Genomic DNA, 17,046 nt, shown 5'->3' with positions numbered 1-17,046 from the left:
AAGCCAGTCTGTTCCTGAAGGTCATTAGGGAAGAATTTTTGGTGGGAGCACAGTCCTGGCAAGGGACAGGCAGGGATCCTGTAACTGCCTCCATGGGACCATGGATATTGGTTGTAGGATGTGTGGTATTCCTACATAAGCAATTCTTTACCTTTTTCTAGTACTCCACACTATAGTTTTCTGACTCAAAAAGGAACCGCTAATCTGTAATGCAAGTATCACGAAAATATAATTGTATAAATTGTGCTCATTTTTTTTTAAGTATCCTTGGCATATGGAAGAGAAATTGGGGGAAACAGGGCTACTTGAGATGAAAACACAAGTGAAAAGTTTCTCAACATGTACCTAGACACTTAGAGTAGTTGTTCAACAGATGGGTTTATGAGATCCATCAAATGCTCATTTGAAATCCATGAATTTATAGCCATTTTGATCATATTTTAGTGAGTTTACATGGTGATGGCTATGGATACAATTACTATAGATAACAGATTAACCATTTTGCTAAGTTGTAGTTTTTCCACAGTATTTTCTTTAAACAGTGAGACCATAGGGGAGGGAGGCAGTAATGTACTGAATTACCAATTACATCCTCTGTGTACTACTTGATATTTTCATGTAAAAACTTTCCCCAGAAAAGCTAAGAGAAATGCCTTTCATTATTCTTGGTTTTTGAAGCAGTTACTAGAATGCCAGGGAGATTTAGCTAGTCAGAGGTCATCACAATGGCTGGAAGATGGTAGAATGTGACTCACTCTACCTCAAAGCAAGTACCTCAAAGCCCATGAATGACTAAAGGCCCATTTCTCTTAACAGATCTCTATGCGATGTCCTTCAAAAGTGCTTCGCTGGCCATTCACTTGATTTATGTCCCTTTAACTTGGTTGTTTTCATTACTAACCAACTTTTATGATGTGTTTGTTTATCACTGTCAATAGGCTTTTTTCAACAGTGCCTGGGTAGTTAAATCCACATGTTTCTGTCTGGCCCATTATTAAAATGTGCTTTCTGCATATTTGCACATCAGCTCCCTGTGCAGTTGTTTGTTTCTCGGTCCAGCTGTAGATTAATTGTAATGCCCATGCTTATGTTCTTACGGGTGTTGGAATACAATCACTTAAACTCAGTTATTAAAATGTTAGATGGTATAAAATGGTTTCCCTTTTTATAATGAATGTCATAGTTTAAAATACCCAAGTCCTAATTCAAGAACAGACATTAATTATGTAATGTGGAGTCAAGAGAAATGCATAAGGATAAGAAAATATGGCTTTTTGCTAGCATACATTGAAATTACTTTAGAAAGTCAATACTGGCTCACAGGAAACAAATAAGCTCCTTTATTTAGAAAAGTAACAGAATTCAGCCATGGAAGTATGTAGTACTTTGATGAAATTAGTACCCATAGACTTGTATATTTGAATGCTTGGTCCCTAGTTAAAGAAACTATTTGGAATAACAAAAGACCTAGAATAGCGAAATCCATCCTCAACAACAAAAAAAACATCTGCGGGAATCACTATCCCTGACCTCAAGCTATATTACAAGGCAATTGTGTTGAAAACTGCATGGTACTGGTACAGAAATAGGCATGTGAATCAATGGAATAGAATAGAAGATTCAGAAATGAGCCCTCATGTATATGGTGACCTGATTTTTGACAAAGGAGCCATAAACATTCAATGGAAAAAGGACAGCCTATTCAACAAATGGTGCTGGCCCAACTGGCACTCAGCATTCAAAAGAATGAAAATAGACCCTTTCTTATCTCCTTGTACAAAGCTCAAGTGTAAGTGGATCAAAGATCTCCACATTAAACCAGATACACTGAAACTATTAGATGAGAAAGTAGGGAAAACCTTAGAACACATAGGCACATTTCCTGTGTGTGAGAAAATTTCCTGAACAAAACACCAATGGCTCAAGCTCTAAGGTCAAATATTAACAAACGGGACTTAATGAGATTGCAAAGTTTCTGTAAGGCTAAGGACATTGTCAAGAAAACAAAACGGCAACCAACAGAATGGGAAAAGATCTTTACCAACACCACATCAGATAGAGGCCTAATATCCAAGGTATACAAAGAACTCAAAAAGCTAGACACCAGAGAATCAAATAACCCTATTAAAAAATGGGGTACAGAGCTAAACAAAATGTTCTCAGTTGAGGAACACCGAATGGCCGAGAAACATCTGAGGAAGTGCTGGACATCCTTAGCCATCAGGGAAATGCAAATCAAAACAACCCTGAGATTCCACCTCACACCAGTCAAACTGGCCAAGATCCAAAACTCAGATGACAGCAGATGCTGGCGAGGCTGCTGAGAAAGAGGAACACTTCTCCACTGTTGGTGGGGTTGCAAACTAATACAACCACTCTGGAAATCAGTCTGGCGATACCTCAGAAAATTGGATATAGTACTACCTGAAGAACCAGCTATTCCACTTCTGGGCATATACCCCAGAGACACTTTAATACACAACAAAGATATATGCACCACAATGTTCATAGTGGCTCTATTTATAATAGCCAGAAGCTGGAGAGAACCCAGATGTCCTTCAGAAGATGAATGGATACAAAAAGTGTGGTACATTTACACAATGGAATACTACTCAGCCACCAGAAACAATGACTTAACCAAATTCTTAAGAAAATGGCTGCATCTAGAGAATATCATTCTGAGTGAGATAACCCAGTCACAAAAGAAAAGACATAATATACAGTCACTGATATTGGGATGCTAACCCCAGAGGCTTGCACTCCCCCAGAAACAACTCACAGACTGTATGAAGTCCAAGAAATAAAGAAAACAAAACAAAACAAAATATTTACAAAACAAGAAGACTTTGACTATTTCCATGTTGCGTTTTGTTTTGCATGTACTTTACGCTCATTGTAACTATTAGGTTTTCAATGCATACTGTCAAGCCCTTGAAAAAATCAAGTACTGACTAAAAAATATATTCACATAGTTTTATGTAAAAATTATTTTAAACTTTAATACACAACAAAGATATATGCACCACAATGTTCATAGCGGCTCTATTTATAATAGCCAGAAGCTGGAAGGAACCCAGATGTCCTTCAGAAGACGAATGGATACAAAAATTGTGGTACATATACACAATGGAATACTACTCAGCCACCAGAAACAATGACTTAACCAAATTCTTAAGAAAATGGCTGCATCTAGAGAAGATCATCCTGAGTGAGATAACCCAGTCACAAAAGAACAGACATAATATGCAGTCACTGATAGTGGGATGCTAACCCCAGAGGCTTGCACTCCCCCAGAAACAACTCACAGACTGTATTAAGTCCAAGAAATAAAGAAAACAAAAACTATACATATATTCACAAAACAAGAAGACTTTGACTATTCCCATGTTGCGTTTTGTTTTGCATGTACTTTACGATTATTGCAACTAGTATGTTTTCAATGCATACTGTCAAGCCCTTGAAAAAAATCAAGTACTGACTAAAAAACATATTCACATGGTTTTATGTAAAATTTATTTTAATGTCTGAAAAAACAGTACTGACAAAACTGTATAATTTTAAGCAAAAATGTTTAAAATCTGTACATTTATCTTTGTTTTGTAAAATAGTTTTAAAAAATAAAAAAAAAAGAAACTATTTGGGAAAAATAAGGAGGGATGACCTTGAGGAGGTATGTCACTGGGGGTTAGGCTTTGAAGTTTCAATAGGGTAAAGCAGGTCAGGTCTCAGTCCTCTCCTGATCCCTGTGGCTCAGGATTTAACCTCTTAGTTTCTGTTCCAGCAGCATGCCTGCTTACCACCAGGTCACCATCATGATGATAAAGTACTAATGTTCTGAAACTATGATAAGCCTCCCATTTAATTGTTTTTTTTTTTTTTTATTTTTTTTTAAAGTTGCCTTGGTCATGGTTTCTTGTCAGAGCAATAGCACAGTAGCTAAGACATTGTGACCTGAAGAAACCCCACTATAATCAGACTAGATTTATCCTTGACTATGTATTATATACAGCCTATAATTAAGGGTCAACATCAGGTGTTGCCTTACTCTCTGGTGAAGTTGAAGGGGCCTCACATGGCCTAAGTATAGATTTTCAGCCCTGCTCTGCTCTAATGATGCCATTTTTAAATAACTAAGAGTTTTCTTGGGGTTTAAGTTCTTAGTCAGCCCATGAGATTATCACTGAGGGCAAATATGCACTCCTTATTGGAATTAGAACATTTCTCATCTTTTTGATACAAACCTGCTGCTAAATTTCCCTTCTGAACATATTGCACTTTCTGCTTATAACATCCTATAGGCCTATATTGTTTCCAGTATCCTTTTGCACAGGACCGGAAAACATTAATTAACCATATCTGTCCAATACTGGTGTCGTGACCTGACTTCTATCTCACCCGAAAACTCTAAATGAGTCTAAACGACCCTCTCTTTTAGAAATTGACTAAACAGAGGTAATTGTAAAATAATGCTGTTCTTTTACTCTTCGTTTCCTATCAGAATCTGTCATTTCTAGGAATTTAGATGATATCATGGAGAAGAAGGTGATAGGAAGTATCTTTTTAAAAATGAGATTATTAATCAATACATTCCATAGAGCTCAAATATGTGGAGATAGAATGAAAGATGAATTGAAAATTTAGCTAAGAAAAATATAAATAATTAATTAGTTATGGTGCTACATTATTATAATTTTAGCATTTATGAAGACAAGACAGAAGGATCAGAAACTCAAGGCCAGCCTTAGCTATATAAGGAGAACCTGTGTGCAAAAACAATGAAACCATTCACTCATTAATTAAAGCAGTTAAAAAGTATAAAAATATTAAAACATTTCACAAAGTTTTATGAGAAATAAAGGCACAGGAGCTATGTAGGGAAGCTACTAATTTTAAAGATGAACAAGAATACTCAAGGAGAGTACTAAGCTAATAGAAGAACTTTGAGCCTCAGTGCTGAGAGTCTGAAATCAGATGCAGTTATTTGGTATGTGTGCTGGGGTGTTGACATGACTTGGGACACAATTGATTTATAACAAACCATCATCAACAAATATGTCAGCAACCTGGATCAAGTCCAAAAGAAACTGACCATCAGTATGACCCATGAACTTCTTGTATGTCCTGAAGTCACAGGGAGCAGGAAGAGCTGCTATCTTCCTATATCCTCCTATATCTATGATTGAGGTCTATACACAAAGCTCAATACCAGACTGGGGAGTGTGAGATCCTATTTTTAACCATACACTTACTGATTTCATCATGTATAAAAGCCATAATCCTCTAGTTCCTGAAATTCAGTTGTTAAAAGTAAAAGGAAATTACTTTTTATTTATCACGACCTTCGTAATAATCTCATCTTGTTCCTAGGGGATCATTGATCACTGTTCGGGGCAATGTGCTTTAAGACATGTGTAGTGTTTTGACAGCCACACTGCTTGGTCTTAATGCTGCATAACCTTTCTCTACAATATAAGATCTAAACAACCTACTTCCTGGCAGCTGGGATCTGAACAGCTACAAGCCTGTGGAGCAACATGCCTACGTTTGATTGTGACTACTGTGATATGTATCTTACGCACGATTCTCTGTCTGTGAGGAAGAAGCACAGCAGTGGACAGAAACCCAAAGAGAATGTGAAAGACCATTACCAGAAATGGATGGAGTAGCTGGCCCAGAGCCTGATTTTAAAACAGTGGCCGTGTTTTAACAAGGAAAGATCCCTGCAGCTCCACCCTCTGCCCCCACTGCCTGCTGGGGCCATGATCCCCTTTCCCCCCAGTCTCCCGGGTCATCCAGGCATGATACCTGCAGCCCATATGGGAGCTCCTCACATAATGCCAATGATGGGCCCTCCTCCTCCTGGGTTGATGCCTGTGGGATCAACTCCTGAGATAAGCCCACCAATGGGAGGCAACATGTCCACGATGCCTGGGTCTCCAATGAGGAGACCTCCTGCCTGCCCTAGAAAACACTGACATGGTCTGCCATGACCCAGCCAGACAGGTAAGAGCAGAAACACTCTTTATCATTTTGTTCTTGTTTCACCAGGAGATCTTGGTGCTGAGCCCGAGTGTTTACTGGCTGCAGAACAAGGAACTTCCTTCCTAAGAGCGAATGTTTCTGGAGAAAAAAAATAACAAATGTGAAGTTTTCACTTATATTGTGAAATGTGAAAATAAAACCATCAGCTCTTTTAGTTAAAAAAAAATCGAAACATGCAAATGTGATAGACTAACTTTTATCAATCACAATGGCATCTCTACTTTATATCCCAGACTCATGTCTCATCAATTTTTTACTTCTTGAAGTTCTGGAAAACTGTTATATTTCTGTTAGTTTGTTTGCATGGCCACAGGCTGAAGTGCTCCACGATCACTCCAGTCTGTTATTCATGCACAACCCAATGTTGTACTTTAGCTTCCATCCCATACCTTTCAGGGAGTGTTAGATTAACTCTTCAACTGTCCAGACTATGATCTTTAAGCCATCACAGGGTTTGCTATCATGTTACACTCATAGGGAACACAAAGTAGAAAGGTTCCAGGTTTAAGAGTAGCCAGATTGCTCAATGGAACGCTATTTCAAACACAAAATACTTTGCAAGATTCTCATAGTTTTAGGCATTCACTTCTGGGGTGAAAGGCGTTATCTGTTGAGATCTTTTCCCCACAAACAAAAAAAGCTGCAGAAAGGATCTATCAGGATCTCTTCCCCATGAACATGAAAGCTATAGAAGTACATACAAATGGTAGCTATGTCATTTAATGTTTAAATCTCTCCAAGATTCATGTATGCCTTCATTCCTCTTACATTTCCTGTTTTATACTGTGTGGCACATTATTTGTATTTGAATATTCCCTGGAAGTCTATGTTAATGTTTGACTAGATGTTACTCAATCGGGGTGTCAGGTAACTTATTCTGAGATAGGTTACAAGCATCCTTAGCTAAACTTTCAGCTTTTACAGAACTAGACGTTCATCACGCTATAATATCCAGGTGTCAGTCCTCGTCCAGGAAGACTTCACTTCAGCCACAAATGAGTATGGTCAAAGGCGATTAACTATGTCACCTTAATAGATGAGGCCTCCCTCCCTGCCTGCCCTTGCAGGGCTGCTCACCTAGAAGAAATGTTGCTTTATAGATGAATGAAAAGTTTAAGTTTAAAGGGGCAATCGGGTGGAGAAATGAGTGAAGCAGTCCATTAGCCTACTCGGTGTTCAAGGTATGGTTTTATGCTGAGTTGAGGTTCAGTAGTTGGCATTTCTGATACTGTTTAACTACCAAAAAATTGAATTAGACCCATGTTCTTTTCCCGCAGTGACTCATAAATGTCTTAAGACAGAAAAGTGTGTGTATGTCCGGGCATGGGGTAGGCACATAGAACCGTTTTCCAGCATTCCCAGGTCAAATAAAATCAGAATGATTCCATTGTAGAAAATTTTGTTTTAAACAAGGGCATCACGGTTTATAAAATTTAATGTACAGTGATGTAATTAAATAAAATACATTTATAACCATAAATTATATTAGAAACTAATAGAATATATTTTCATAACTTTTTTTTTAATTTTATTTTTATGTGTACTGGTGTGTTACCTGAATGTTTGTGAATGATCATTCAATACCTAAGGAAGCCAGAAGAAAGTAGGGAAACCCTGGATGGTTGTAAGATACCACAGAGGTAGGTACAGAAATTCAAATCCAGGACCACTGGAAGAGTAATAGTGCTCCTAATCAGAGATCCACCCCTCCATCCCTGAAAGTGAATAGATTCCTGATCTATTCATTAACTTCAAAGCATGCAAAGCAACAGTGTAAGTAGATTTCAATAGAATATCTGTAGATGGGAATATTTTCAGAGTTGTTACATTTTTCATGCAGAATGTGAGTTACTTTTACTTTCCTACTGAGCAGTCAGCAGGTGAAGAATATTCTAAGTGGGCAGGCATGGAGATAGGTAGCTGAGGAACATTCCTAAGGGGAACCCAGCTGTCAGCTGATAACATTACTAATCATTGGGAACTATGCATCTTCATCCCATCATGGGATCAGAACTTGCATCACAATAGGTTAGAATGCCCTGTGAGACTCTCATGCTTTCACGAAAAGCAGCATTGTGCAGAAACATTAAAAGACAACACGGAGGGCTGGAGAGGCATCCTTGAAGCTAAGAGGACTTTCTGCTCTTGAAGGGGACATAAATTCTGTCCCCAGCACCCACTTCCGATGGCTAATAACACAATTTTTCCAGCTCAAGGGGCCTTAATTCCTTGACCAAATAAACATACACACAAAGACACACAATAGACTTAAGCAAAATATATTTATTGACGTCACAGAGACCCCATGAATGCTGTAATGAATGGCTTATGCAAGCATACCCAACCGTATTTTAATCATTCAGCATACTATATGTATCATCCTCAGGCATCAGTGCAGTAGAGAAATATCCATTCTGTTCTCTAACACACTTTTCAGGATGATGATGATGATGATGATGATGATGATGATGATGATGATGATGATGGTGATGGAGCTCTTGGTCCTGTGAAGGTTTGTTTTTCCAGTGTGGGGAAATCTCAGGGTGGTAAGATGGGAGTGGATGGGTGGGACGGGGATCATCCTCACAGAAGCAGGAGGAGGGAGGATGGAAGAGGGGGTAACCAGGGATGGAGATAACATTTGAAATGTAAATACATTAAATATTCAATTTTTTATAAAAAGGAAAAAGAGAAAACGTTTGGGTTGACTTGATGTTTGGATGCCCACAATGCTGGAGTGAAACATCGACCACACGAAGGAACAGATCCTAAAAGATATTCAGATGGTCTCTCTCAACAACTGCATCTGATTTTATGGCATGAATAAGTAACAATAAAAAATTTGAGTTATTGTATTGTTTAATTAGTTTGGCGGTCGTGTTATATCACTTTAAAATGTGTCTGCAGAAGGCATAGAGAATCTCACTGAGGAGTGGCTTTAAGCTTGTAGTGTGTCCCACATCATGGTGATATTGTTAGCAGCCATTTCTGTCTTTTATTTTCTTTAAGGATTCTTCCAGTGAAGCAAACTATACCTTCATACCCACCAGTCACCAATGGCCTATTCATGGGAGCAGCCCAAAGAACAGTCATTCTAGAGGATGGCATGGCAGAAAAGGTAGACTTTTCATGACAACCAACCTATAATTAAACAGGTAATCTATATTGTTATCTCAGGACATTTTGGTGTGATAGACAAACATTTCTTCTTTTACTTTATTTTCACTGGTGACACTGTTATAGGTGCTACACACACATACACACATTCATGTGTGTGCATATATGTATGTATATATAAAATTCGAGGAACAAAGAAATGTTTAGCACTGGATATTTAGACAGAAATGTAATTGAATATTATAAACCCCAAATCCTTGGGTTGTAGATTCTGTTCTGGCCTTCATTAATTATATCAGTTGTCAACAATGAAAATATATCTTTGAAAATTAAGTGAAAGTAATGATTGTTGTCTCTTATAATCTGTACACATTCTAGGACTACAATATAACAAATGCTGCAAAGAATTATGTTCCTCTTAATTTTACACACCCCAAACTTACTGGAATAGCATTAGAGAGTGGGGATTTGGAAAGTCAGTCAGTCATGGAAAGGGGTCACAGCAGTGCTGTTAGTGACCTTGCAAATGAGGCCCATGAAGATGCAACAGCAAGCTGCTGCCTCTGAATCAGGAAACAAGAAGTTTACCTATTGTGAATTGTCCTGATCTCTGAGATTAAATTTTTGCTTTGAAAAATATGACAAGTAAGTTTCTGCTATGTGCAAACTACCCAGCTCCTAGTATTTTACTACAGTTTTCTGATAGACTAAGAAAGTTAATATGTGTAAAAAGAAAGAGATGAAACATTGCTTGAAGTATGGCATAATATGCTATTCAAAATGCAGTAGTTGAACATTTTATATTAAAATTTTGTTGCATAAAGTTGTACCAACAGAATGACATCCATATGTGAAATATGTGTGTCTAATGACATGATGATTTTATATAAATAAATGAATGAAAGCTCATTTAATAAATGAATGGTTTATCAACAGGTCCTTCATACATACTAATGTGGTAAGAGGTAATAATTTTGATTAGAAAAGTAAAACATAACAGGAAAGTAAGCAAATATTTTTAGAACAGTTGTCACTACAAAATCACCTTCAGGACATAAGGAATTGAAAACCTTTCATGCATAAAATCACGTTTTCCTGGTAACTTTGATGGGTTGCATTTTCATTTTTTTCATTAAGGAAAATGACAGCAAATGATTAGCTCTTCCAATGGACTTGTGTGAACAGAATAGATTGGTCTCTAAGAAATGTTTGTCAAAATTTTAAAGGTAAGTTACCAGACTTATCTGAAGAATCATTTTTGTCAGAATGATAAAAATATAACATTGAATAATCCGTGTCAGGATACCAAATTAATCTTCAAGCAACCCAAAACTTGACTCCCCTTTAGGGGTTAAAAATTATATAATAAAGCTTATATAATACATAATTTTGATATATATTTTTGTACCCCAATAACTTTCAGAATGTCAGTGATAGAAACTTCAGGTTAAAGTTTAATACTCATGATATAGTATTTGAACTTAACATTACCAATGCATAGAAAAGGTAAAAATCACCATTTGTTGACACACATATTATGTGGAAAGGACTTGACACTCATGATTGAATTTAATGCTTGTGAAAGCCTTTAATGTAGAGTCCTTATCCTAGAATTACAGATGGAGACGATGGGGCTAAGTAAGTAATTTAAGATCACACAGCAGAAAAGGTAGGAAAGAAAACCCTCAAGCACACACACACACACACACACACACACACACACACACACACACACACACACAAACACACACATATTTAAAATACATGGCCATATCTACTTCTGTATATATGAGCACAAGCTGAGAGAACTGGACTTTCAGGCTTAGTGAAAATAGGAAAATGTTTGAATCAGAAAACTGTGGGCTTAGATGGAACCTGTACCATTTAGTGCTAACCTTTGTGTTTCTGACCATGTTTATTGCATTAAAATAAATGTTTGCAGATAAATCAGAACTTTGTTAGCAGTTTTGTAAAAATGAAGTAATAAGGCTTTCTCAGGGGGACACAAATGTCTAAGCATCATCTAGCTAGGAATTACCTGACATGCTTTTAGCATAGCCCAAACAGAGATCAGATATGACCTGAAATATCTAGGTTAGGCCATTTTGTGAATGTGTGTGCTCCTAAAGATTTATTTTATTTTTTCCTTTTATTTGCTTTTTTTTTTTAAATTTTTACACTCAAGATTTTATTCCCCTCCCAGTCGACTCTCCTACAGTACCACATCCCTTACCTCCTCCCCCAGCCCTGTCTTCACAAGGGTAAGTATATAGCTCTTTGGCATTTCAGTTCAGATCAAGGGCGATTCTTACTTTCATCGTCACAGTTTACATTTGACACAGGACTCAATAACTTACCTTCCATACCACCTATCTTACAGTTTTGGACTCAGCCATTGCAGATATTCACTTGCTTCTTTTGCATCCTCTGAAATTGTCCTGGAACCCAGTGTCATGGAGATCTGAAATTGGAAGAAGGAAGGGCAGAGATGCAGTTTCCTCAGCCTCTTTGTTCAATAATAACAGTAATCCTGCTAGTAGCAATAAGTCCTGTTCACTGAGGTCTTGTGGTGGTGCCATTTTGGAGCTCAGCATTTTGCTTTGCATAGTTTATGGAGTTCATGAGACTGAGCTAAAAATGATGAGCTAATGAACTCAGAGATTCAAAACTATCATTCCCTGATTCTGTGGCCAAATTCAACCACATGTATGTATGCTCCTCGCTGCCTACATGTATATGCATCTGAACATGTCTGTATACACACAAAAAATGCACACAAGTTAACACACAAAGTATGATTAGCTATTCCTGCCATTTCCCTGTCCCTACCAATTGTCCACGGGAGTTAGAAATATTATATTCTGATTCTGTTCCTGTGGCTCATCAGTTTCAATCAGGTCTCATGAACTCCGCAACCCTGTCAAATAGGTAAAAATTGCACAATCAACAGACAAGGACATGAAGGATCATAAGACTAGATGTCACTCATCTTATATATAAACAGACTTGTGACTGACAATTGAAAGATACTGGGAAGTGAAAAAAATTCTCTTTCATGCAAATCCCAATTTCTTTCATATATTTCCCACCTGGGAAAAAAATTCACACATTCCACATTCCACATATACACATATTATTTTGAACATAATTTCCTAAAGGTATACATTGTAATTATTTAAATAAGATTGTCATCGGCTTTGCTTGTGCTGAAATGCTCAGATTTTTAACTAAGAAAAAGAGAAATAAATACTCATTAATACTGAAGGCCTTAAGAACTTAAATTTTATTTTGGGATAGAAATTGGTAAGAAAAGAAGCCCTCATTAGTCATCCCGATGTACCCTTCCCATCCTTATTCATAGGAAATAATTTATAAAACTGATCATCTTTAAAGCCAATGTGATTTTAGAGAAAACTTCAATCACTTTAAATTTTTAAAACCATCTAGCCCTATCAAGTACATAGCTAAAAGTCAACTTTCTTGCTTGACTAGAAACAGTCTCCACTTGCTCTCTTAGTTCTACAGACAGTTCTGGCAAGCCAGGTAGTAGTCAGGACCATAGAGTATGCTTGTTGTAGTAATTCGTTGATTTTTTTTGTGTGTACAAATATTTCCATGTATTGACTAGTGCCTTTAAGATTCTGTATCCTCCCGTCCCTGTGTGATAGGTCTATTATCACAACCAGTGGCTCCTGAGAAGGAAACCAATGCTAGAATGACCCGGAGTAGAAGAGACTGCAGGTTTCTGTGAGCACAGTGAGAATAAACCCTCAGGGGACAGCGTTAGTGAGAAAACCCACTTAACAGGAAGAACAAAGGCTGCTTAAATTTGGGAGAGAGGAGTGCACATAATGGTTGAGGGCCAGGGTACTGAGGATGCCTCGCTTTCATAAAGAGGACATCCAGCTGCCAGGAGTTATGACCTTTCATGAGGAGAGGATGTTTAACCTGGATACTGGGATATATGGCCTCCTCTGTGGGGCACTGGGGTATATGCACCAGAACACGAAGGCATGGAGCAGGAGGAGCATGATCCTACTGATGACCTTGGGGACATATTTCTGGGGTTTGGACATACCTCAACCCCTCTATTAGTCTGGACTGCCTCCTGCCATCCCATGGCTCTCTGGACCCACAATGAACATAATAACAGAGGAACATTTATGTTTTAAAGATTTCTGTGTTGTGACAAAGTGAACATGCTTTGGACACTCTACCTTCCGTTAGGAGGTCCTACAGAGTGTTCTGCAACTGTTTTCAAGCTATGGCTACCTGTGTTGGGTTTAAAATAATTCATTACCCTTCCAGCACTTCAGCATTTCATAGCTCTCCTAACCTGGGTCTGGTCGACCAGTAGTTTAGAAAACTGTGAATGACCATTCTTCCGCTAGCAGCAGTCCTTTTTCATACAATGCTCTCTAAATGCCCCTGTCTAACTTTCTGCTTACTACTTCTGTGTTTATTATCCCATAGCGTCAGTAATGACCACTTCTAATAACAACAGCAGAGAAGCAATAACAATTGCTATTGCCTAATGTTAACGATACGATTTAACATGTACTTTTTATGTGGGCCACAGACAATTATAAATTGAGGATATACGTACACAAGCATAAACATATGCCCCACCAGCTTCAGAAGAAGGCACTATTATTATTATTATTATTATTATTATTATTGATGCATTCCTGATGGTGACAATTTTGCATGGATTCTAAAAATGTCTGATCTATGAAACACAGTAAAATGGTTCTTATCAGAGATTGGGGTACGAAGGAGTCATTTGGGTCAAAGAATGTTGCTTAATAGGTACAAGGTTTTAGTTCAAAGAAGAATACATTCTGGTGTTTTCCTGTGCGATATCATGACAAGGTCCAACAAAACTAGAAGAGGATACTAGCTAGATCTTCATGCATTCATCATAGAGAAATGACAAATATCTGAGGTAATGTGTATAAAAATTACTCATTTATAGACATAGATATTATTAGTATATGTATATAAATATGTATATGTATATGGATGTGTATGTTTATGTGTATATGTATATGAATATGAATATAAATATAAATATATATATGTATATATAAAACTATCACACTATGTGCCATACAGTTCTACCTACATAACCAACCATAATTTTAACATTATAATGATATACTTAATACCATTTTAATTACATTTGTATAGCTGTAACCAAAAAACAGACAGAAATAACTGAATGAGAACAATTTTGTTCTGTCTCATGGTTACAGAGGGTTCAATACATCATGGAATAGAGGATGTGATCAACCAGAAAAGTTCCCATAATGGCAGACATTTGGGAGGAGGGTTGAGAAAGAGGGGGGAGCTGATAACTTGATAGTTCCAAGGAACAGCCTCTAGTGATGTACTTCTTTAATTAATTGAAGTTTCCAAAACCCTCAGAAATAGCATTATGGGCTGGGGGACCTAGGCTTTAACACGTGACTCCAAGACATTCCATGTCTTTTTCCCAAACACCATTACTGAGCTACACAGAACACTGTAAAGCATAGGGTTTCCCCCTCCTGTTACCATAGGAATCACCTCATAAAGTCAGTTACTTAGGATCCCAAGCAAGAAGTCCACTTCATATTATTTAGTCTAAGAAAATATCAAACTCCAAATCACATCTTCTACTAAAATTTTATACTGTTTTTCTACTAAAATTTAGTTACAAAATGAATATAGACAGAAATTTCATCAGTAATTTTGCTTTAATTAAAGAAAATACAAAAAAATGTAAGGTCCTTACTGAAATACACTTTTAACTAACTTAAATGATACGTTTTTTTTCCTTTCATTGTGTCTTGTTTAAGACAAGGTCTTACTCTGAAACCCTGGCTGCCCAAAAACTTTCATCAGTCCTCCTGCTTCAGCCTCCTGAACGTTGGGTTTAAGAAATGAACCAGTGTGTTCATCTTTAAAAGAATCTCTATTAAATCAAGTAATAGATAATGGTTATTTGGGGTAAAATTTGTTAGTTATGGCTGTATCTATAACATAATCCTAAAATCAAATTTGGCTAAAACCAATACATGAAAATTTAAGATGGTTGAAATTATAAAACACATGGTGATTTCCTCATATTCTGGTGGCTGTGAATTATTTTGTTAATAAATGTCTCCTGGAGTGTCACTTAAAAAACAAATTCCTTATGGGCCTCCCATGAGTTCCATCTGTTGGCAAGTCATAATTGAAGACCAGGTTTTTGTTTGTTTATTTGTTTGGGTTTGTTTTTCTTTTTTTATTTCTCTCTAATAGGTGTGCTGAGGGTGAAACTCACCGGGTTTCTCATCAGTAACCTACATTGGCTATTTAAGAGCATGCAGCACAGGAGACTTGAAGAGAATTTGGGGCAGGCTGACCAGGAGGCCATGCCAAGCATGTAGCTAAGCATTTTCACCAATCCCCCCAGGCATTTTAAGCCTGGAAAGTTATTTTATCTCCATGAGTGGTGTTAAAAAAAATCTCTTTAACATGAAAGGAAAAACATTTCCTTTAGTTGACTCTGGTTTTCTGTTTCCCCTCTTCTCATCTCTGACTGAAACAAAGGGGACCCAAGAATCTTTAAGGTTCTGAGATGGATTGGGGTTGATTCTTCCCTCTCTTCTGTCTCTTAAAGGACAATTAAAGGACTGTCAACTACTCGGTGAGGTGCCCTTCATTCCATATTCACCTTGATTAATGCACATGTACGGTGACATTTCCAACCATAACTCTAGGATAAGACACAACTAGGCAGATTCCAAAAGTGCCACATTGTGACTGTTTGAACTTGGGTAGAAACCATTTAAGGACATATATTTCTGCTATTCTTATTTGTAAAAGAAAAATATGAATCTGCTTACCACAGTAGGTTCTTAACATCAAACCTAATAATGTATGCAAACTACCTAACTAATGTCTTATAAATGCTAGTTATCTGTGTTAGTAATTAAATTGCTTAAAATAAATAATTCTCATGGATCTATTTTTCAATACAAATATTTCTTTTTGACAACGTTACTTTAAATGCCTTTATAGTTATAAATATCCAGAAAAGACATGAAAGATAAACAACATTATAGGGAAATGTGGATGTATATTTCGAATGTCTAGTAAGTTTAAGTGTAATGTGGTCAATGTTGTGATTTATTAAAGGTCCTCAACCAACCCATTTCAGTCTTTCAAATAAATTGTCAGAGAGATATTCTTCATGACTGTACAGTTACTTTAGAAGCCCTGAATTTATGCTGATATTCTACAATATACAAAAGACCATCATGTTTATGATTTTTGAGACAAAGTGTTTATTTTCCTTTCAAATGAACCACAGAAAAAAACACCTGATAAAGCCAAGGGAGCCCTAGGATTGCTAGGTCAAATAAACCCTAGACAAGAATAAGTAGAATCTGATTAGTCTATGTGGCAGTTTGAATAAAATTGGCCCCCATGGGTTTACAGAAAGTGCCACAATTAGGAGCTGTGGCCTTTGGTGGAGTAGATGTGGCCTTATTAGAAGAAGTGGTCACTTATTTGACATCCCAGATGCTCAACCATGCTGAGCATGCCATTCATTTCCGAGTTCTTTCAGATCCAGGTGTAGAACTCTCAACTGCTTCTCCAGCTGCCTGCACACTACCAAGCTTCTTGCCATGGCAATAATGATTAAATCTTTGAAACTGTGAGCCAGTCCCAAATAAATGTTTTTCTTTATAAGAATTTCTGTGACCATCATCTCGGTGACATGGACTTTAGAAATACAGGTATATGAGCAAAGCACCAAGAAGGTGAGTGGTTCTAATAGGTTTCATATTCTTTGCATTAATAAGTTAACATTTTCTTGAACTTTCATGGAGTCTTATGTTGCAGCTATATATGCTA

The 17,046-nt window shown here is 37.1% G+C and overlaps 1 pseudogene across 1 annotated transcript in view; it reads left to right on the top strand.

Moving 5' to 3' along the window:
- Positions 1-16,827, top strand: part of LOC308435931 (olfactory receptor 5M8-like) — a 50,617-nt pseudogene extending 33,790 nt beyond the window's left edge. The window contains exons 2-3 of the transcript in view: positions 11,345-11,420; positions 16,627-16,827. The product of the transcript in view is annotated as an olfactory receptor 5M8-like (transcript). The remainder of the gene's footprint in view (positions 1-11,344; positions 11,421-16,626) is intronic.
- The last annotated feature ends 219 nt before the right edge of the window (positions 16,828-17,046 follow it).

The sequence above is a fragment of the Micromys minutus genome (assembly GCF_963924665.1).
Source record: "Micromys minutus genome assembly, chromosome: 24".
NCBI lineage: Eukaryota > Metazoa > Chordata > Mammalia > Rodentia > Muridae > Micromys > Micromys minutus.
This window is presented reverse-complemented; position numbering and strand designations above follow the sequence as displayed.